The following is a 24,076-nucleotide window of genomic DNA, read 5'->3' on the forward strand; positions in this document are numbered from 1 at the left end:
AAGGCTGAACCACTTCGCGATCAGTAAAATGAGCCGGAAGTTCCCTCCTCGAGAAGTTGCGTCAGTCTTCGTACTGGAAGATGCAATCGCTTTGCCAGAAGACACACTGCAGCTTCCATCCGAGATACTCGGTTTGCTGAGAAGATAAGTAGCTAGACTAAGTATAAACAGTTGAGGCAGTGACAAAGAAAAACAAAAAACAAGTCGACAGTTAAAACTGAAGAAAACTCTGAAGACAGTTCCTGAAAGTTAGTGAATTCTGATACGCGACAGAGACAATGGTGAAACGTTACATGTGCTGGCTCCAAGGGTATGTCAGAGCACAGTTGGATCCAGACAGCCATCACATTATTCTCAACACCTGACGAAAATGATTAGGTGAGTCGTTGACTCACTTCTACACGTACGCCTACACTCTGTAAAGTGTACGGCAAAGAGTATTTCCTATTATATCACTTGACAGGGTTCCTTCCCGTTCCATTCGCGTATGAGGTGCGGGAAGAACGCTGAAATGCTTTTGTGCGTGCTGTAATTAGTGTAATTCTGCCTTCACGGCCCATACGGGAGCAACAAGCAGAGGTAGGAAGAACATCTTTAGATTCTTCACTAAATATTGGTTCTTAAAATTTTGTAACTAGCCTTTCGCAAGATAATTAGCATCTGTCTTCGAGGTCTGACAATTCAGACCTTACAACATTCCCGCAACGATTTCCTGTGAGTCGAACAAACCTGTGACCATTTGCGGCGCCATTCCTCTCATAAGTTCAAAAATGGCTCTGAGCACTACGGGACTTAACTGCTGTGGTCATCAGTCCCTTAGAACTTAGAACTACTTAAACCTAACCAACCTAAGGACATCACACACATCCATGCCCGAGGCAGGATTCGAACCTGCGACCGTAGCGGTCGTGCGGTTCCAGACTGTAACGCCTTTAACCGCTCGGCCACTCCGGCCGGCCCTCTCGTAAGTGCAGTACACCTGTTTCTCGTATCGAGCACCTGAGCACTGTTCTAGAACGGGCCGCACCGAGACGGTTTCATAAACGATCTCTTTGGTAGACTGATAGCATCTTCCCAGAATCCTAACAATGGATCGAAGTCTACATCGCCGGCCGGTGTGGCCGAGCGGTTGTAGGCGCTTCAGTCTGGAACCGCGCGACCGCTACGGTCACAGGTTCGAATCCTGCCTCGGGCATGGATGTGTGTGATGTCCTTAGGTTAGTTAGGTTTAAGTAGTTTTAAGTTCTAGGGGACTGATGACCTCAGATGTTAAGTCCCATAGTGCTCAGAGCCATTTGAACCATTTTTTGAAGTCTACATCCCGCTTTACCTACAGCTGAAAGTCAGTAATTCATCCATTTGATATCCCAACAAATTGTTACACCCAGGTATCTGTATTCCAGATACAACTCATTCATATTGTAATCCTAGGATACTATGTTTTTTTTTTCATTTTGTTAAGTCGACAATTCTTCCAGGTCATTAATATACAGCATAAACAGCAATGATCACAAAACACTTCCTTGGGGAAGGTCCTAAGATAATAATGCTGCGTCCTTCCTACCAAGAGATCCTCAACCCTCTACCAGATTTTGTTTGATAGCCCATACGATGCCACTTTCTTTGATAAGTGTTGGTGTGGTACTGAGCCGAATACTTTTCGTAAGTCAAGAAACATTGCATCTATCTGTATTGGTCAACGGCTCTCAGAATCTCATATGAGAATCGAGTGATTTGGGTTTCGTACGACAATATTTCCGAACACCATGCTGATTAGCATGGAGAAAGTGATTCTGTTCGCGATACCTAATTAGCTCAGAATATGCTCTACGACTGACAAAAGTACGCAATCGTCAGTCAATATAGACACCAGAAAACGTCAACTACATTGATCGGCCAGAACAATATGACAGTCTGCCTAATAGCCTGTAACTCCTCCTATGACGCGGATAACAGCGCCGATGCGCCGTCGTATGGAAGCAATTAGGCCTTAATAGGTTACTGGAGGGAGCTGGCAGCACATCTGAACGCAAAAGTCACCTAATACCCATTAATTCCGAGAAGGGGGATGATGAGCTCTGACGTTACATTTAATCTCATCCCAGATGTGTTCGATGAGTTTCAGATCTGGCGAGTTGGGATGCCCGCATATCACTTTTGACTCGTCGCTTTGTTCCTCGAACCATTCTATCACACTCCTGGCCTTGTGACATGGCGAGTTATTTAGTTGAAAATGACACTGCCGTCGGGGAAAATGGCCGTCCTGAAAGGATGTACGTGGTCTGCAACCAGTTTCATACTCCTTGTCCGTCACAGTGCCTTGCACGATCTTCATAAGACTCATGGATGCCCACGCGAATGTTCCCCACAACGTAATGGAGCCGCCACCAGCTTGTCTCCGTATCGCCATAAAGTTGTCAAGGAGTTGTTCCCCCGACAACCAATTCGCGTCCTCCCCTCGGCATGACGAAGGTATCAGACCATGCAACCCTGCCACTGCGGCAACGTCCCGTACCGATACTCACGCGCCCATTTCAGTCGTAGATGCCCATGTCGTGGTGTTAACATTGGCACGTGCATGGGTCATCGGCTGCGAAGGCCCATCGTTAGGAGTGTTCGGTGCGCTCTGTGTTTAGACACACTTGTACTCTTCCCAGCATTCAAGTATGATGTTAATTACGCCACAGTCGCCGCCTGTCTTGCTTTACCAACCTGCCGATCCTACGACGTCCGACATATGTAAGGAGAGGTGGCCGCTCAGCTCCACTACTCCTGGACGTGGTTTCTCCTTGGTTTCGTCACGTGTTGAAGATACTCGATAAGTCGTGCAGTTTCCGAAATGCTGGTCCCGAGCCTCGGGGCTCAGTCAGATTCAGACAGATCCCGCGCCTTCGTCATTCTACACACGGATAGCATGCTCACTGATGCTACATGCACCGTGCTCATGTCTGACTAGCAGTTATTCCTCGCCAGGTGACGCTGCTAAAGCCTGGACGAGTTTATATCGAGAGTAGGTCGGTGGTCATAATGTTCTAGACCAGTGTATACCCAGGCAATGTGCATCTCACTGACTACCATTTCTTTGTTAGTTTACGTTCTGCAAAGTAAGAAATGAATAAAGGAACGATTACTGAATTGGACAACTGTCTACCTGGCAGAAAAAATTTCCCAAGAGGGACAGAAAGAAGAGTAACGGTTAGAGGTTTTTAATTACCACCTCAAAAATGTTACGTAATTATTTTGTTCGTTTGTTTGCCCAAACATTTCTGCAGTCCTGGTGCACATTGAAATCACTGCGCCACAGTGCCGTGACACACTGGAAGGGGAGCTAAAAGAAAATGCCACAACCCACTGACACAATGTAGAAGTGCTGCACCGTTCTTGATGGCTTTAATTATGTAGGCATTAGTTGTGGTCTAAGACATGTTCCGTGTTTCGTCTCCTAATACTGTAGGATGTCTCCAGCATTAGGAAAAGCAGCGTTAAGCACGGCAACATGCCTTAGGCCACAGCCTAACGGCCACATAAAGAAAATCAGCTAGAAAAATCAAATGTGTGTGAAATCTTATGGGACTTAACTGCTAAGGTCATCAGTCCCTAAGCTTACACACTACTTAACCTAAATTATCCTAAGGACAAACACACACAGCCGTGCCCGAGGGAGGACTCGAACCTCCGCCGGGACCAGCCGCACAGTCCATGACTGCAGCGCCTGAGACCGCTCGGCTAATCCAGCGCGGCAAAATCAGCAAGAACTGGGCCTGAAGGCCAGCACTGTATAAACTGCACATTTTGTTTTGGCATCTCTGGCGGCTTGTTCTGGCACTGTACTGCGGTAATTTAGTGCATGGGCTAATTTTAATTAAACTTTCCCTATTTGAGCCAGTGTAAATGGAAAAGTATTTACCATATGGGTACCCAACTTTGTAGGAATGATTGTCACACTGTGATTGCAGGATTTGCGTTGCTAGTGGCGATATCATCATGGTTTGTCGATATATGCCGTCACTGGTACGACGACGAAGGGTTGGAACAAAAGCATGTGTGCATTACAGTTGCAGACAGTCAACACGGATCTGGACCAGGTGAGCGGGACTTTACTAGTAAAGCTATTTTATCAAAACAACAGCAATAGTGTCTCTCACCTTCACGAGTATCGAGGCATTACCGGAATTCGGAGAGGCCATACCGGAGTTGAAGATCATAATTGGGAACTTCGAATCACGTAACTGGCGAATTCGGAATTGCTCCTGGGTGCGATCACCCGATTTGAAGCCGAGTAATTTGTGGCTTTGGGGTTACCTGAAGAACAGGCTTTATCGACAGGACGCCAACATACGGTGGAGTTAAACATGAGCATAGCGAGGAAGGTAGCCAACGTGTCACCTGAGATGTTTCAGGCAGCTCCAGGCTGTCGTGGATACAGATGGTGGCCACACTCAGAAACTTTTGTAACCTAGAACGTAAACAATGGTTAACAAATACACTACGGAAAAACGTCGCAACACCACGATGGGGTTGTGCGACGTAAACAAAGTTGGTCGGAGTGTTTCTGCATCTAAAAGATGATGTATACTCCAGTTTCACGCCAGTCGCATAAGAGAGGCACTAGTAGTGCCATAATGAGGATGCAAATCAGGTTTTGGTTTAAATACATCTACATCTACATCCATACTCCACAAGTCATCGTACGGTGTGTGACGGAGGGTATCCTCTGCAACTATTACTGATTTCCTTTCCTGTTCCACTCGCAAATTGAGCGAGCGAAAAACGACTGTGTGTATGCCTCCGTATGAGCCCCTCATTTCTCAGACTCTATCTTCGTGGTCCTTTGGCGCAATGTATATTGGCGGCAGTAGAATAGTTCGGCAGTCAGCTTCAAATGCCGGTTTCTCTAAATTTTCTCAACAGTGTTTCTCGAAAAGAACGTCGCCTTCCCTCCAAGAATTCCCATTTGAATTCCCGAAGCATCTCCGTAGCACTTTCGTGTTGTTCGAACCTACCAGTAACAAATCTAGCAGCTCGCCTCTGAATTGCTTTGACGTCTTCCTTTACTCTGATCTGTTATGTATCCCAAACACTCTAGCAGTACTCAAGAATAGGTCGCACCAGCGTCCTATACGCGGTCTTCTTTGCAGGTGCACCACTCTTAACTACAATTCTCCCAATAAACCGAAGTTGATCTTTCGCCTTCTCTACCACAGTTCTCAGGTGCTCGTTCCATTTCATATGGCTTGTAGTGAAATTGCGTGCTTACAGAATATCGTCTCAGTTATGTGACTGGATTTGTGATTTCCTGTCAGAGAGGTCACAGTTCGTAGTAATTGACGGAAAGTCATCGAGTAAAACAAAAGTGATTCCTGGCGTTCCCCAAGGTAGTGTTATAGGCCCTTTGCTGTTCCTTAACTGTACAAACGATTTGGGAGACAATCTGAGAAGCTGTCTTAGGTTGTTTGCACATGACGCTATCGTTTGTCGACTAATAAAGTCATCAGAAGATCAAAACAAATTGCAAAACGATTTAGAAAAGATGTCTGAATGGTGATAAAATTGGCAGTTGACCCTAAATAACGAAAAGTGTGAGGACATCCACATGAGTGCTAAAAGGAACTCGTTAAATTTCGGTTACACGATAAATCAGTCTAATCTAAAAGGCGTAAATTCAACTAAATACCTAGGTATTACAATCACGAACAACTTAAGTTCGAAGGAACACATAGAAAATGTTGTGGGGATGGCTATCAAATACTGCGTTTTGTTGGCAGGACACTTAGAAAATGTACAGATCTACTAAGGAGACTACCTACACTACGCTTGTCCGTACTCTTTTAGAATACTGCTGCGCGGTGTGGGGTCCTTACCAGATAGGACTGACGGAGTACATCGAAAAAGTTCAAAGAAGGGCAACACGTTTTGTATTATCGCGAAATACGGGAGAGAGTGTCACAGAAATAATACAGGATTTTGGCTGGAGAACATTAAAAGAAAGGCGTTTTTCGTTGCGACGGAATCTTCTCACGAAATTTCAATCACCAGCTTTCTCCTCCAAATTCGAAAATATTTTGTTGACACCGACCTACACAGGGAGGAACGACCACCACGATAAAATAAGGGAAATCAGCGCTCGTACAGAAAGATATTGGTGTTCATTCTTTCCGCGCGCTATATGAGATTGGAATAATAAAGAATTGTGAAGATGGTTCGATGACCCTTTGCCAGGAACTTAAATGTGATTTGCAGAGTGTCCATGTGGAAGTAGATGTAGATCGTTTTGTAACGTTACGCTGAGATATTTAAACGAGTGTCAAGAAGAACACTAGTAATACTGTGACAGAACATTACAGGTTTGTTCTTCCTACGCATCGTCATTAACTTATATTTTTCCGCAGAGCTAGTTGCCATTCATCACACCAATTTAAAATATTGTCTAAGTCGTATTGTATCTTCCTACAGTCACTCAACTTGACACTTTACCACACACAATAGCATCATCAGCAAACAACCACAGACTGCTGCCTACCCCGTCCGTCAAATCATTTATGTATACAGAGAACAACGGCGGTCCTATCAGTCTTCCCTGGGGCATTCCTGACGATGCCCTTGTCTCTGATGAACATTCGCCCCTCAGAAAATGTTGAAATGTATGAGAATTCCTAAGGGACCAAACTGCTGAGGTCATCGGTCCCTAGACTTACACACTACTTAAAGTAACTTATGTTAAGAAGAACACACACAGCCATGCCCGAGGGAGGACACGAACCTCCGGCGGGAGGGACGCCGTGGAGGACAGCATACTGGGTTCTATTATTTAAAAAAAAGTCTTCGAGCCACTGAAATATCTCTGGAGTTATTCCATACGCTCATATCTTCGTTAACAGCCTGAAATGGGCCACTATATCAAATGCTTCCTGGAAATCTAGAAATATGAAATCTATTAGTTGCCCTTCATCCCTAGTTCGCAGTATATTAGGAGAGTAAGGGGCATGCCGAGTTTCGCAAGAGTGATGCTTTCCAAAACCAAGCTGATTCATGGAAATAAGCTTCACGGTCTCGAGGACTAAGAATATGCTGAAGGATTCTGCAGCAAACCGAAGTTTGCGGATCCATTCTTTTACCCTCCTTATATACTGGAGTCACCTGCGCTTTTTTCCACTCACTGGGGACTTTGTGCTGGGGGAGAGATTGCCGATAAATGCATCTTAGGTAAGGGACCAATGCCGTAGAGTACTCTTTCTAAAATCGAATTGGGGTTCCATCCGGATCTAGTGATTTATTTGCCTTCAAATCTTTCATTTGTTTCTCTGCGACAGAGATACTTATTACTATGTCGTCCATACGCGCTGTAACGGACGTGGTGAGTTAATGTTAGTGAAGAATGCCTGTAAGGGGACAAAGACGCCATTATCAGCACCTGACTGAACGAGGGCTACGACAAGCTGGATGTTCCCTCTGCGATACTGTAAAAAGACTTGACAGGAATGTAGCTGGCAGCAGTGGTCACGAAAATACGTGGTCGCAAGAAGGTCAGACTTCGGACGAAATGTGGCACTACCGAGAGGAAAGACCGTCGTGTTCAGTATGTGGCTCTGGCTCATCGTATTGCATTTGCAGCAGCTTTCTGGGCAACAGTTGGGACCACAGTGACACAACGAACTGTTACAAATCGGTTTCCTCAAGGACATCTCCGAGCCAGACGCATTGTAGCGTTTATTCCACCAACCCCACACCACCGCCATTTGCGAGCTCTGTGGTTTCAAGCCAGTGTCCTTTGGAGCGCAGGGTGGAGGTCTATGTTTTTTTCTGATGAAAGCTGTTTCTGCCTCTGTTCAAGTGACGGTCGTGTGTTGGTCAGAAAGAGGCCAGCTGAGGGCCCGCAAGGAACCTGTCCGCGTGCTACACACACTGGACCCTACATTTTGAGTTATGGCCTGTGGCGCGATTTCGTATGACAGCAGAAGCACACTCTTGGTTATCCCACGTACCCTGACTGCAAATTTGTACGTCAGTCTGGTGATTCGACGTGTTGTGCTGCCATTCATGAACAGCATTCCAGGGGGTGTTTTCCAATAGGATAACGATCGCCCACATACCGCTGTTGTAACCGAACATGACCTACAGAGTGTCGATATGTTGCCTTGGCCTGCTCGATCACCAGATCTGTCTCCAATCGAGCACATGTGGGACCGCCGGGCGACAACTGCAATGTCATCCACAAACAGTATTAACCGTCCCTATACTGACAGACCAAGTGCAACATCTACATCTACATCTACATCTACATGGATACTCTGCAAATCACATTTAAGTGCCTGGCAGAGGGTTCATCGAACCACCTTTACAATTCTCTATTATTCCAACACCTATATCTTTCCGTACGAGCGCTGATTTCCCTTATTTTATCGTGGTGGTCGTTCCTCCCTGTGTAGGTCGGTGTCAACAAAATATTTTCGAATTTGGAGGATAAAGTTGGTGATTGGAATTTCGTGAGAAGATTCCGTCACAACGAAAAACACCTTCTTTTAATGATGTCCAGCCCGAATCCTGTATCATTTCTGTGACACTCTCTCTCATATTTCGCGATAATACGAAACGTGCTGCCCTTCTTTGAACTTATCCGATGTACTCTGTCAGTCCTATCTGGTAAGGATCCCACACTGCGCAGCAGTATTCTAAAAGAGGACGGACAAGCGTAATGAAGCCAATCTCCTTAGTATATCCGTTACATTTCCCAAGTGCCTGCCAATAAAAGGCAAAAGAACAGGTAGCGAACTCCATCCCACAAACTGACATCCAGCACCTGTACAACACAATGCATGCACGTTTGCATTCAACGCCGTGGTGGTTACACTGAAATACGTTTCTTTCAATAACCATTCGATATTTGTCTTCCGCACGTCCTTACAAATGGTTCCACAAAGTATCGTTGTCCTACGATCACACGTTTTTCGTGGGGGCCCTTTCAAGATGCCAAAATTTCATAAAAAGCACCCTGTATACTAAGAGTGCAGATGTTTATCTGCAAGCAAACAAAGTATTAATTATGTAACTTTTCTTCGAAGTTGTAATCAAAACCTTGTCTTTCCCTCGTATATACTCCACCTTATCAGTGGCAACGCCAGTTTGCTTGGGCTCCAGTAGCGGCATGTTCTAGAACTGTGAGGCAGCGATTAGAATGTGTACCAGCGTTGCAAACATGTACTTAGGAATAAACAAAAAATTAATAACGTAATTTTATTTTTTCGTGGTGATAATTAAAATTTTATGAGTACCCCTAACATTAATTTGCCAGTTGGAAACGTATAACAGACGGTCCCATAAAACATCACTCATCACTTCATTTTAGTTGCTCCACAAATGCGGCACAAAGTGCCTAACTGTCTCACTGTCCGACCCGCATATAAGACACAGAACTCGGGCTCTGTGGCAAGAACATCTTATGAAGAGCGATCGCCAGCCCCCGGGTGGTGACAAAAAGCCCCGCCTCTATCCACTTCCGGCGGTCATTTCGGTGCTCGGTCTGGCCGTAGCGTGGGAGTAGCCGTGCGAACAGCGGGCCGGAGGGGTCAGAGGTCGCGTCTGATGAGTGGAGATGGCGCGGCTAATTGTAAGGCAGCCACGGTCCCACATGGCCCCCGTAATTGGGCTCTGGCGGCCCCCACTCTGCAGAAAGCAGGAGCCACGCGACGCGCTGCTAGGTGCGAAGAAGAAGGCGCGCTACGGCTTAACCACCCCCGGAAACACGGCTCGTCAGAAACAATGGGCACTGGATCAGTTGGAGGGCAGTCATAAGAAAATGGCTCGCCCTCGTCTCGCTGGGCTGGAAATGAAGACAAAACATAAATTAGGCTGGCTGGACAGGAGTTTGAATCCGCTACTCCAGACTACCAGATTAAGCCGTCGGCACACCGGACGATGCAGCTAACGTAGGCGTGTACACAGACGGGCTGTCCAACGTCACGAGAAACAGAGCCTTCGGCACAGGGGCCGAGCTGGTTAATGTGATGCTACGCTCTCAGCGCTCTCCAGCGGCAGTTGTCGGCTTTATTTGCCTCACAAACCACACACTTTTTTCACGAAAATGGTCGCGGGTAGAATTCTTACGTTAGCTTTATAAGAACGCACATTTCCTCCCTTGTCCATATACTAGTCCTGTTGTTCTGCCGGTGGTATACGTAAATAAAAACTTCAATATCTGTGAACATGCAACAAGACAGAAAGTAAAGGTACATGGCCATTTTCTAAGCATGCCAGCTTATAAAAGATCACCAAATCGAACATTCTCACTTCTGACAGAGAACACACTTACGTTTACTTAGCACCAATTATTACAAAAATTATTTCTATTAATTTATTTCTGTTAATTTCGTAAGAAAGTCCCACAACGTTTTCGAAAACGTGAAGCTGAAAAAAAAAAGAGAATTAGTTACATCAGGACTCGAACTCTATCCCGATCTAATCTCTGCTCTGAGACTTAGTACTTCTGCTCACACTAAACCTTTTTTTTTTAAATCTACTCGAACTCGAGATTTTGTAGCTACATCACGCGAGACTTATCACTTTTTTCCGCCTAAGTATCTACTTGTCTAACTGAGTTTAACCTTTTTTAAAAAATGAAACAAATATCAAGAAAGCTCTACTTGCCATCGCCACTTCCACCCTTAAAAAATACTAGTCTCTTCAGGCGTTGCCTTCAGTTATTCCCAAAAATTCACTCAAGGCGATAGCATCCACGTTTTCAGTATACATATAAAAAATGGAAATGTCGTGTGGCTAGGGCCTCCCGTCGGGTAGACCGTTCGCCTGGTGCAGGTCTTTCGATTTGACGCCACTTCGGCGACCTGCGCGTCGATGGGGATGAAATGATGATGTTTAGGACAACACAACACCCAGTCCCTGAGCGGAGAAAATTTCCGACCCAGCCGGGAATCGAACCCGGGCCCTTTGGATTGACAGTCTGTCACGCTGACCACTCAGCTACCGGGGCGGGCAGTATACATATATACACTGAAGCTCCAAAGAAACAGGTGTAGGTATGCATATTGAAATGTTGAGATATTCAAAATGGTTCAAATGGCTCTGAGCACTATGGGACTTAACATCTATGGTCATCAGTCCCCTAGACTTAGAACTACTTAAACCTAACTAAGGACATCACACAACACCCAGTCATCACGAGGCAGAGAAAATCCCTGACCCCGCCGGGAATCGAACCCGGGAACCCGGGAGAGATATTCAAACAGGCAGAATACGGCGCTGCAGTCGGCAACGCCTATACACAACAAGAAGTTTCTGGCGTAATTGTTAGATCGGTTAGTGCTGCTAAAATGGCAGGTTATCAAAACTTAAGTCAATCTGAACGTGGCGTTATAGTCGCACGAGCGATGGGACGCAGCATCTCCGAGGTAGCGACGAAGTGGCGATTTTCCCGTACGATCATTTCACGAGTGTACCATGAATGTCAGGAATCTGGTAAAAAATCAAATCTCCGACATCGCTGCGGCCTGAGAAAGATTCTGGAAGAACGGGACCAACGATGACTGAAGAGAATCGTTCAACGTGACTGAAGTGCAATCCTTCCGCGAATTGCTGCAGATTTCAATGGTGGGCCATCAACAAGTGTCAGCGTGCGAACCATTCAACGAAACATTTCTTGTACCGTTGATGACTGAACGACAGAAATCTTTATGCCTCGCCTGGGCCCGTCAAAATCGACATTAGACTATTAATGACAAGGAGCATGTTGCATGGTCGGACGAGTCTCGTTTCAAATTGTATCGAGCGGATGGACGTGTACGGCTATGGAGAAACTTCGTGAATAGATGGACGCTGCATATCAGCAGGGTACTGTTAAAACTGGTGGAGGCTCTGTAATGGTATGGGGCGTGTGCAGTTGGGGTGATATGGGACCTCTGATACGTGTAGATACGACTCTGACAGGTGACATGTACGTAAGCATCCTGGCTGATCACCTACGTCCATTCACGTCCATTGAACATTGCGACGGACTTCGACAATTCCAGCAGGACAATGCGACACCCACACGTCCAGAATTGCTAGAGAGTGGCTCCAGGAACACTCTTCTGAGTTTAAACTCTTCCACTTGCCACCAAACTCCCCACAAATGAACATTATTGAGCATATCTGGGATGCCTTGCGACGTGCTGTTCAGAAGAGATCTCCGCCTCCTCGTACTCTTACGGCTCTATGGACAGCCCTACAGTATTCATGGTGTCAGTTCCGTCCAGCACTACTTCAGACATTAATCGAGTCCATGCCTCATCATGTTGCGGCACTTCTGCGTGCTCACGGGGGCCCTGGCCCTACACGATATTAGGCCGGTGTACCAGTTTGTTTGGCTCTTCAGTGTATATATATGCCCCCTTCCCCCCCATGAACCATGGACCTTGGCATTGGTGAGGCTTGCGTGCCTCAGCGATACAGATAGCCGTACCGTAGGTGCGATCACAACGGAGCGGTATCTGCTGAGAGGTCACACAAATGTGTGGTTCCTGAAGAGGGGCAGCAGCCTTTACAGTAGTTGCAGGGGCAACAGTCTGGATGATTGACTGATCTGGCCTTGTAACACTAACCATAACGGCCTTGCTGTATATGTATTACATTATTATAATTAGTAAAAGCGTACAAATGAAAATCCTGTAAAATATTACAAAAAAATTATTCAAGGATAAACAAAAATAAAATTTGTATCTTACTTATGCAACTTCAGCTAAAAGAATATTTCTTCAGGAAATGGTGCAACTGGATTTTTCTTGTCCACTGCCATTGGCGTTTTCTACCACCAACAATATCGTGTGAAGATGTCTACAACAAACTAATTCTGCTTTGCTAATGCCTCAAACGAATACAGCATTCCATGAATCAGCCAATATCCTCACGCTTGTTCCTATTGGTTCTACTTTACGAGACACTTCGCCGAAATATCACAGAGCTCATATTGTGCTTCACATGACGGAACGGCTCCTCAACCTGAAATAGCAGGAAGTGACGTCAGAGAAGCCGTAGAGCTCCACGTCAACGTTAGTTAACTCGTCACTTGTGCCGACGGCTTTAGTCTCCTCATTTCTTCTTCTGTGTTGGGGGGTGGGACGAAAAAAGAAAGAATAGCGTGCAGCATTCCGTCGGTGACGAGCTCGTTAGAGACGGAACACGAGCTGCGTTTGCGGATAGCCAGGTTAGGAAATCGGCCGTGCCGCCCGAGCCGAGCCACGCGCGCTCATAGCGTATCTTGGCGTGTGTTGTTGCCGACTAGGACTTGTCTGGTGGGTTCACAGTGCAGTCCAGAAAACAGTGTTCTTCGCAGCCAACAACTCACAGGAGTTGCTACGGAAATCGCATTGCTAACTTCGATATTTCTGTAATGAAGTATCAACAGTGATGAGGAAAACATTATGACCAGTGGTCGCCACGATACTGAATGCAGTTGCGATCACGTGACGTGCTAAGAAAAATCATCAGCGGAGCAGAAATGAATGGCGAATCATTCTATCGGCGATACGGGCGTCACATGGGGAAATCCACTGGGTAAGCGACTTCGACAAAGGGCAATGGCCTGATCGACTATTTGCTCGCTAATGTCATGACGATCTATGAGAAGTGAAGGACGGTGAAGCCACAAGGAGACCACAAGGCGTTGGAGGTCCACGCATCACGGAACGTGCGCTTGGGCACCTAGTACCACACAACTCTTGAACCTTACTAAGTATTTATCGAATCCGTGTCACGCAAAATCTCTGTTGATTGCGTCCCACAGGTGGAATGTCACGCTATTAAGCAAGTGACTATAAAATTTTTGGCTTATCAGTTTATCAGGATAAATGTATCTTACGCAGGAGAACGGTGAATATGCTACGAAATGGACACACTGAACAAATTAATGCACACATTAGTATGAGACTTATGGACTCCGTAATACTCACAATCACACACACACACACACACACACACACACACACACACACACACAGAGTCTGGAACCGCGCGACCGCTACGGTCGCAGGTTCGAATCCTGCCTCGGGCATGGATGTGTGTGATGTCCTTAGGTTAGTTAGGCTTAAGTTCTAAGTCCTAGGGGACTGATAACCTCAGATGTTAAGTCCCATAGAGCTCAGAGCCATCTGAACCAATTGAACACACACGCACAAAAGAAGGCAGCCCCGTTCCCAAGTCTACATCTACATCTACATTGATACTCCGCAAGCCACCCAACGGTGTGTGGCGGAGGGCACTTTACGTGCCACTGTCATTACCTCCCTTTCCTGTTCCAGTCGCGTATGGTTCGCGGGAAGAACGACTGTCTGAAAGCCTCCGTGCGCGCTCTAATCTCTCTAATTTTACATTCGTGATCTCCTCGGGAAGTATAAGTAGGGGGAAGCAATATATTCGATACCTCATCCAGAAACGCACCCTCTCGAAACCTGGCGAGCAAGCTACACCGCGATGCAGAGCGCCTCTCTTGCAGAGTCTGCCACTTGAGTTTATTAAACATCTCCGTAACGCTATCACGGTTACCAAATAACCCAGTGACGAAACGCGCCGCTCTTCTTTGGATCTTCTCTATCTCCTCCGTCAACCCGACCTGGTACGGATCCCACACTGATGAGCAATACTCAAGTATAGGTCGAACGAGTGTTTTGTAAGCCACCTCCTTTGTTGATGGACTACATTTTCTAAGCACTCTCCCAATGAATCTCAACCTGGTACCCGCCTTACCAACAATTAGTTTTATATGATCATTCCACTTCAAATCGTTCCGTACGCATACTCCCAGATATTTTACAGAAGTAACTGCTACCAGTGTTTGTTCCGCTATCATATAATCATACAATAAAGGATCCTTCTTTCTATGTATTCGCAATACATTACATTTGTCTATGTTAAGGGTCAGTTGCCACTCCCTGCACCAAGTGCCTATCCGCTGCAGATCTTCCTGTATTTCGCTACAATTTTCTAATGCAGCAACTTCTCTGTATACTACAGCATCATCCGCGAAAAGCCGCATGGAACTTCCGACACTATCTACTAAGTCATTTATATATATTGTGAAAAGCAATGGTCCCATAACACTCCCCTGTGGCACGCCAGAGGTTACTTTAACGTCTGTAGACGTCTCTCCATTGATAACAACATGCTGTGTTCTGTTTGCTAAAAACTCTTCAATCCAGCCACACAGCTGGTCTGATATTCCGTAGGCTCTTACTTTGTTTATCAGGCGACAGTGCGGAACTGTATCGAACGCCTTCCGGAAGTCAAGAAAAATAGCATCTACCTGGGAGCCTGTATCTAATATTTTCTGGGTCTCATGAACAAATAAGGCGAGTTGGGTCTCACACGATCGCTGTTTCCGGAATCCATGTTGATTCCTACATAGTAGATTCTGGGTTTCCAGAAATGACATGATACGCGAGCAAAAAACATGTTCTAAAATTCTACAAGAGATCGACGTAAGAGATATAGGTCTATAGTTTTGCGCATCTGCTCGACGACCCTTCTTGAAGACTGGGACTATCTGTGCTCTTTTCCAATCATTTGGAACCCTCCGTTCCTCTAGAGACTTGCGGTACACGGCTGTTAGAAGGGGGGCAAGTTCTTTCGCGTACTCTGCGTAGAATCGAATTGGTATCCCGTCAGGTCCAGTGGACTTTCCTCTATTGAGTGATTCCAGTTGCTTTTCTATTCCTTGGACACTTATTTCGATGTCAGCCATTTTTTCGTTTGTGCGAGGATTGTCGCCCCTGTAATTGGATTCTGGCGATCCCCACTCTGGAGAAAGCAGGCGCCAAGCTGCGAAGTGGTACGTGTTGCCATTAGCAACAATAAAAAAATGTGTTACGGTACGTCACTGTCTAAATACAAAGTTAAAGAATAGATTTGCTGAAAAAAATGGAAATTTACCCTCATATTAAGAAAGAAAAGGAAGGTACAGTTTATACGAGGAGCTTTAAAAGGAAGCGGCAAATACTTTCCTTGCATCTTTTAGTGTCTAAAGGCAAGCAGTTATCGAACGATGTTTTGGTTTCATCATTACAGTGCTTAAATACGTTTCTGCCTGTTGGAGATGGTACGCCGTTAGCTTTCTCCGACCAGCGACCAGTGCACTTGTCATTTGTACCGCTGCTGTATGTCACACCTCGAATGAAAACGCCTGGACGTCGATCCACATTTGGTCCGTAGACTCGTTCTTGTTGTTATATGTGACCTCCCTTCCGACAACTTTTTGTTCAAATGGTTCAAATGGCTCTGAGCACTATGAGACTTAACTTCTGAGGTCATCAGTCCCCTAGAACTTAGAACTACTTAAACCTAACTAACCTAAGGACATCACACAGATCCATGCCCGAGGCAGGATTCGAACCTGCGACCGTAGCGGTCGCGCGGTTCCAGACCGGAGCGCCTAGAACCGCTCGGCCACCCAGGCCGGCCAACGTTTTGTGTACGGTAAAATTAGCTACACCACTATATGCATTCGACGTTAAACAACAAGTCTCCCCCTCTCCCCCCCCCCCCCCCACTTCTCCCCCCCCCCCCCACCATACACACATACACACACACACACACCAAAGTAAGGAAAGCTGGCTACGTCAACCGCTCTGAGTTCTCAGAACCGCAAATAAAGCAGTACTGTATATAGCGCCCTTTTGGTTACAGAATGTTTTCATCATAAAAGTGTAAAACTTTCATGTGGAAATTACATTGCCTAATTTTTGAGTGTGTGCGTAAAAGGACTCTTTTTTAGTAACTGTGTACTTAAGACTTTTGAAGGTTCTTTCTTGCGCAAAATACAATTTCTTATTTTTTATCTTCATCCACGTATGTTTCGACGACGTTATACTGCCATTAGTGGGTTTTACTCAATTTTACCTAACATTGGCATGAACAACAATATGTGCTATTAGAGAAAGTAAAGTGAACCAAGCTGATTATAGTGTCACCAGAAGTTGAAGGCTATGAGTGAAGAAAAAAGATAAAGTGTTCAAAATGCACTTACGGTTAAAGCAAACACAAAAATAAGTAGTGTGATTCCCCAATTAAAAATCACCTTCAGCGAGCGATGTTATACGTAAATTTTTGAACTGTGATGAGCTAAATATCATATAGCAAAAATACCACAGTCTAAATTATGTGAAAATTTACTAACGATGTTTTAGATCCCAGTTGGTCCGAGAGCGCAAAAAGTAAAACACCTTTCGCCAAAAGTGAAAGCCTCATGATCCAGCTGTAACATAACAAAAATTTTAGATTTTTTTTTATTAATGTGGTTCATGAACAAGCCACATTTATTATCTTATTTGAAAATGTCCTCCTGTTCTTGACATTTCACACCATCTGTTGGCAAAGCCGCAGTGTCGAGGATCTGCAAGCGCTCGTCGTGACGTCCGACTGTTGCAAAAGGACACACAGCTGCTCTAATGAGTGCAGTGCCATTTATTCTGTCTCTCGTAATAGAATTTCGCCCGTCGAGTGAGAGAATGAAGAAAAATGGGTGCCTTCATAGGAAATCGATAAGGGGCTCAGGTATACAAAGTGCTCTGAACACCAGTGAGTTCTGTTGATGCAGACCGCATCCTATGTGTACAGGCCAGTTCGTGTATAAAAGCTACGGTCTGTCTGTCTTGAATACACACTCATTATAACTACATTTACAAGGTCATGAAGAAATTATAGGAACAGAGCTGAAATTTGTGCTATTCACCATAAATAAATAACTTGTTTCTGCAATTGAAGCAACACAAAATCAATGCACTAAAGAGCTTCCTCGACTGTTAAAAGAGCTATTCACCACGGCCTCCAATGTAAGAGATCTTGGTTACCGATGTTGTTTCCGAGGGCTGGAGTACATTGATACCTGAGAAAGCATTATTACGACAGTAGGAAGGTTAGGAAAGAAGGTATGGTGTTTTACAGTGGAATACACATACAGGGCAGAATGCTGTAGTCTACCATGTAGGGCTGTGGGCGTCCTTCGATAAGTCCAGTAAAATTTCTACGACGTGAAAGCCTTATTTTTGGAAAGCTTGATTCTTAGAGCGGTTGTAAGCAAAGTTTGAAGCAGATGCGTCAGTCTTAAGTAGTCGTTGTAGGAAAGGTAGTCGTTCTGTTATTACATACTCTTAAAAAAGTGCATATACAGTCTTCGCTGCTACATGATCACAAGCAGTCAGCACTGGAACGTAATGGCGCGGATTTTTCAATGTGAGTAACCAAAACATCTTCGCTTTAACAATTTGTTTTAATCATTTAAAATCGTTGTGAGGTACAATTACAGTTAAAAAGACATTGTCTCACATTTTGTTTTGGTTGTAGGGCACCACCACACCACGGAAATTTCATCATTTGGGAAAATAGAGAGTGAAAGCTAATGTGTAGCCGTCTGAAGATGAACCTGTCGGTTCGAAACTGGTAACGGTGCTGTTTAAATAAATAAATAGCTTTGTAAAAAGTGGCTGGTCGCTGTTATATTCTTTGTACGAGTCTTATTCGAGTGGCTGACAGCCCTGCTGGAGAGATCGAAACCATTTACTTTGAATGAGTTTCAACGTAGCACAGAAGCGCTAAATGTGAAAAGCACCGTGGCTGCTTAGATGAGACGCCAAACTAGAGACCGTTGAAAAAAAAATTAACGATATTTTAATGAAAGATTGCTGAGAAAGTTCACTGGATATCTGACAGTGGAAGCATCTCAACGAATGAGACGCTATATCTCACAAAAGCCCTGCGACTGTAACCCTGAGTGTGAGATGAGAGCGGCGATTTCTGACTATTCCTGACTATTGGCGAAAACGTTACCGGAATAAAGTTTCACTGTAATTTTCACTCGCAGTAACTCTAATGTTTAACAGCGATGCATTTCTAGGTATGCAATCTGGATCCATCATTAAAAGCCATAGTTAAAATAGAAGTCAAAACAATGCACAAAGGCCTGTCATAGTGCACCGAAAAAGATAAACGCCGTTTTTCATCGTCGAATAAGGTGAGTTTTTGGTATTCCCAGAGCATAAACCGTATAATTACTTGGAAAGGGCCATTCGTCTCCTTCACTGGATCAAACGAAACATGAGTTGAACAACGAAGATGATGCAGTGACGCAAACTGCTACAGTCACAGCGGCAGCAGTGCATGAACAGGGCTTAAAATTGGTTCCTCATCCACGTTATTCTTCAGATTTAGCTCCTAGTGACTTTTTCCTGCTCCAAAACTTGAAAATTTAGCTTGTTTGGAAGAAATTTGCGTCACATGAGAAAGCTATCGTTCCGTCAGTGAGATCCACCAGAGAATTACAAAAGCTGTTTTTCTAAAGAAACGAAAGAACTGCAAATTTGTTGGTCCAAAAGTGTAGCTATAAAAAGGAATTACATGTGAAACAAAGTAATTTTTTGAGATATAAATGTTTACCCGATTTTTTATCACACAACCTGCATGGGGAACGATATAAATTTTCATTGATTAATTCTAATATCCCACCTCTCCACCTAAATGGAGATAGAGAGTTGGCAGCGATATTTTCTGTATAGCAGACAGTTCAGCATTTGGCGGCAACGACTTCAGGTGTCGCGGCGAACACGTCACATGCATCGCTCTCTATACAGGGTGTTACAAAAAGCTACGGCCAAACTTTCAGGAAACATTCCTCACACACAAAGAAAGAAAATATGTTATGTGGACATGTGTCAGTAAACGCTTACTTTCCAGGTTCGAGCTCATTTTATTACTTCTCTTCAAATCACATTAATCATGGATTAATCAACAGAACGTATCAGCGTGACTTCAAACACTTTGATACAGGAAATGTTCAAAATGTCCTCAGTTAGCGAGGATACATGCATCCACCCTCCGTCGCATGGAATCCTTGATGCGCTGATGCAGCCCTGGAGAATGGCTATTGTATCACAGCCGTCCACAATACGAGCACGAAGAGTCTCTACATTTGGTACCGGGGTTTCGTAGACAAGAGCTTTCAAATGCCCCCATAAATGAAAGTCAAGAGGGTTGAGGTCAGGAGAGCGTGGAGCCCATGGAATTGGTCCGCCTCTACCAATCCATCGGTCACCGAATCTGTTGTTGAGAAGCGTACGAACACTTCGACTGAAATGTGCAGGAGCTCCATCGTGCATGAACCACATGTTGTGTCGTACTTGTAAAGGCACATGTTCTAGCAGCACAGGTAGAGTATCCCGTATGAAATCATAATAACGTGTTCCATTGAGCGTAGGTGGAAGAAACTAAAATGAGCTCTAACATGGAAATTAAGCGTTTCTGCACACATGTCTACATAACATATTTTCTTTATTTGTGCGTGAGGAATGTTTCCTGAAAGTTTGGCCGTACCTTTTTGTAACACCCTGTATAGAGCTTTAGCCAAATGATGTTGGCCTTGCCTCGCTACAACAAATAAATGCCCGGTCCGGCGGGTGAATGAGCAGAATACTGAGCAACATTTAGCGCAACTATCAGTCACCAAATCAGCCAGAGGAAATCCATCTGATTTTACATGAAAAAAATTCCCCATAATCTCATAAATTCAATTTGTTAAGAACCACCAATTCGCTCCATAAAAGACCAAAGGTGATACAGAATTATCTCTTACAATCTATTTTGTTAGTATGATTCTTAAAGAGCTTCCGTGTTAAAGCTAAATTTTCAGAATTAGGGTATGATTTAGTTCGCCAAACTGAAGAGAACAGAGGTTAGTCGATGATCGGAGCTACTCTGGTATGTGCAAAACGAACCCGAATAGTGAAGCTGGAAGCTCTCGTAGCGAAGACGTGAACCGGTGTTGACCGTGTGGGAGGCTCGTCCGCAGCATCCAACATTCGTGTTAAGCCTGTAACGTCGTAACTGAAACCTGGATGACAGATTAATAAAGTACGTAGTTGATATATTTTCATTTGAGTCTTATCAGCGAACTTTTATTTGAATCCTTTCTCTTGCCAACTTATTTTCCATTCAATTAACATGTGTTTCAACTGACTTTTATATCTCGTTAACAACGTTATCCACAACGTTTTCGTACTGGTTGGATACCAATCCAAAAACTCACAGTTACATACGTAGGTATCTCAAAATACTCTCCATCAAGTAATAATCAGTACACAGAGTGCATATCACATTCACGACATAATACATGTATAATCGTTTGTCAATCAAAGGCGCACTACCAGTATAAAAAATGGTTCAAATGGCTCTGAGCACTATGGGACTTAACATGGTCACCAGTCCCCTAGAACTTAGAACTACTTAAACCTAACTAACCTAAGGACATCACACCACACCCAGTTATCACGAGGCAGAGAAAATCCCTGACCCCGCCGGGAATCGAACCCGGGAACCCGGGCGCGGGAAGCGAGAACACTACCGCACGACCACGAGCTGCGGATGCACTACCATTATACTTAACTACCACTGTTAATGGTCTGACACAGACACACTGAACTGTCAGATTAGGCAAGAAAAGGTGATACTATAACCCTCACATGACACTCTAGGCACTGACATACATTTACAAATTACGAAAACTGTAGCTCTATGCACGAATCATATCGCCTCATTTTTATTATGAACTACAGGATGTTTAGAAACAGTATGAAAAGCTTTAGAGGGTGTTACAGGATAGGTTGTGCTGATAAATAATTATTCAGAAAAAAAATTCGAGATGTTGCGCCGTTTCCGAGTTAATCATCATTAAAGAGCCAATAAAGCCGTTGCGCGCTCAAATTCAAGCCGCCCGCCAGATGCAATTAGCGTCAGTTGCTCTCCTACCATAGATGACAGCGCACGAGACTGCTCAGGCTGTGGCTCGTGTCCGATCCTTACTACCGGCCCATGTCCAGTTTTTATAACGCTCTTTCGTCGGTTTTAGAAAAACAAACGAAGAACATGTTTGACGACACCGTCTCTGGCAGGTCGGTTGAATTTGCATGCGCAATGACCTGACTGGGTAATTGCAATGCCCAGTAACTCGGAAATGGCGAGACGTATCGAATCAACACCCTCACGAACTTCTCAGACAGCTTCGGACCACAATCAGAAGTCACATGGGCACAATTCCCTGTGGAGCCTCTGTTGTTAATATGACAATTACGCTTGTGGATCGGCAGTTCGTATCTCGTTGCTGAAATCTCCTTACTCCGATCGTCAAGTACAGTAGTTACTTCGTTTCCTGGACCAGTACATTCAATTGAAATTCTGAATTTTAAGAGTTACGTTTAAGATTGTTTTGACATTGTTCATTGCTACTGATTTGAGGATATGCAACTTGTAGCATTCTTGGATGTCCGCACAGGTCAGCATAAGTTCTTCACAATATTTCAACAGACAGACTTGTTAACATCTTCAGGTGCTTCCTGATAACTCCTGTTCTGCCTGTATCGTCGTCCTACATACGTTGGCCGTTATCCCCTCCACTCCTGTCGCTCTCCGTGCATTCAGTTTGTCGGCGATACCTCCAGAAAAGTCAGCAGTGTCTAGGAACAACACAATTTCTGATGCGTATTTTACCCAACTCATAATACCTTGACACTACTAGATGCAATCCGCCCCGATAGCTGAGTGGTCAGCGTGACGGATAGCCGTCCTACGGGCCCGGATTCGATTCCCGGCTGGGTCGGGGATTTTCCCCGCTCAGGGTCTGGGTGTTGTGCTGTCTTCATCATCATTTCATCTCCATCCGGCGCGCAGGTCGCCTCCCGGCCAATGACGCCCAACGCACATTTCCATTACCGCTACTAGATGCAATAAAAGACTATCTAGAATTGTTGAACATTTGATTTAGAGATGTAGTTGCATTGCGATTTGCGACACAACAACGTCACATCCTGCTCACAACTGACTGGTCGAATGCAAATCTATTGTTTACAGCTGTTAGTTCAAGCTGCCACCGCAGTTACTGAGCTGACATCGCTAGCGCGCCAGGAATAAAACTAGTCTCCGAACGTTTATAGCCGGACGGCGTATAGTGATACGAGACAATTTTCTTCCGTCGAGCTAAGGCTGCTAAAGAAACTTCTTTCAGCGTTTGAGATCCCTGGTAACACATTCAAGAATTGATAATTTTACCGGCCGTTGTGACCGACCGGTTCTAGGCTCTTCAGTCCGGAATCGCGCGACTGTTACGGTGGCAGGTTCGAATCCTGCCTCGGTATGGATGTGTGTAATGTCCTTAGGTTAGTTAGGTTTAAGTAGTTCTAAGTTCTAGGGGACTGATGACCTCTGATGTTAAGTCCCGTAGTGCTCAGAGCCACTTGAACCATTTGAATTGGTATTTTTCGGTCCGAAATCACAATTATCTAGGTCTATATCATAAGAAATAAGAGAAAGTTATAAAAAAAAAAGGTTCAAATGGCTCTGAGCACTATGGGACTTAACATCTATGGTCATCAGTCCCCTAGAACATAGAACTACTTAAACCTAACTAACCTAAGGACAGCACACAACACCCAGTCATCACGAGGCAGACAAATTCCGAAACTTATCCACAGAGGCGGATATAGGGTCCGATTCGGAGAGGGGGCACAGTTTGTCACTGTGACCGTCTCTTAAATAAAAGTCTTTCCACGAAACAAAAATTCCCATAACTTTTTGAATACAACTCGTATGTACAAACATATATATACTTCTATAAAAAATAAATTTGAATAGGGAGGCTATGACCTCCATGATACCCCCTCTCCCTCACCCCTTGGATCCGCATCTTTTCTCTGACAGCTCCTGTAGCTGGCGAAACGTTGGAATTCGAAAACAGACTAAGTGGCGAACAGACCATCTAGTGGACGCACCTTCAGAAAACGTCCAATTGAGCAGCCGCTTCTGCTGACTGACCCCTTGATATTTACACTATAGCAATAGCAGTTTGTGATTTTGACTGTTTTCCCTAAACTATAGGACACTGAATTTCAGTTTCCATGGTTTCTTTTTTTCCTTTTGTTATCTGGCGCACATGTTCTGTATAAGTTTTACAAACTTTGTGTGGGACTTACAGTTTATTTTGCTCGCCAAGGCATACGGCAAAAGTATCCATGATTTCGCTTTTTCACACAATCAAAATTTTTCTTTTTCACCAAAC

General features: G+C 44.6%; 1 protein-coding gene and 1 non-coding gene across 2 annotated transcripts in view; one reads left to right on the top strand and one right to left on the bottom strand.

Moving 5' to 3' along the window:
• Positions 1 to 24,076, top strand: part of LOC124594352 (limbic system-associated membrane protein-like) — a 237,642-nt gene that overhangs the window by 18,434 nt on the left and 195,132 nt on the right. The gene's annotated exons all lie outside the window — the stretch shown is intronic.
• Positions 16,352 to 16,435, bottom strand: Trnap-ugg. Its single transcript has one exon. It is a non-coding gene; the product is annotated as a tRNA-Pro (tRNA).

Source organism: Schistocerca americana, chromosome 2 (genome assembly GCF_021461395.2).
Source record: "Schistocerca americana isolate TAMUIC-IGC-003095 chromosome 2, iqSchAmer2.1, whole genome shotgun sequence".
Taxonomy (NCBI): Eukaryota; Metazoa; Arthropoda; class Insecta; order Orthoptera; family Acrididae; genus Schistocerca; species Schistocerca americana.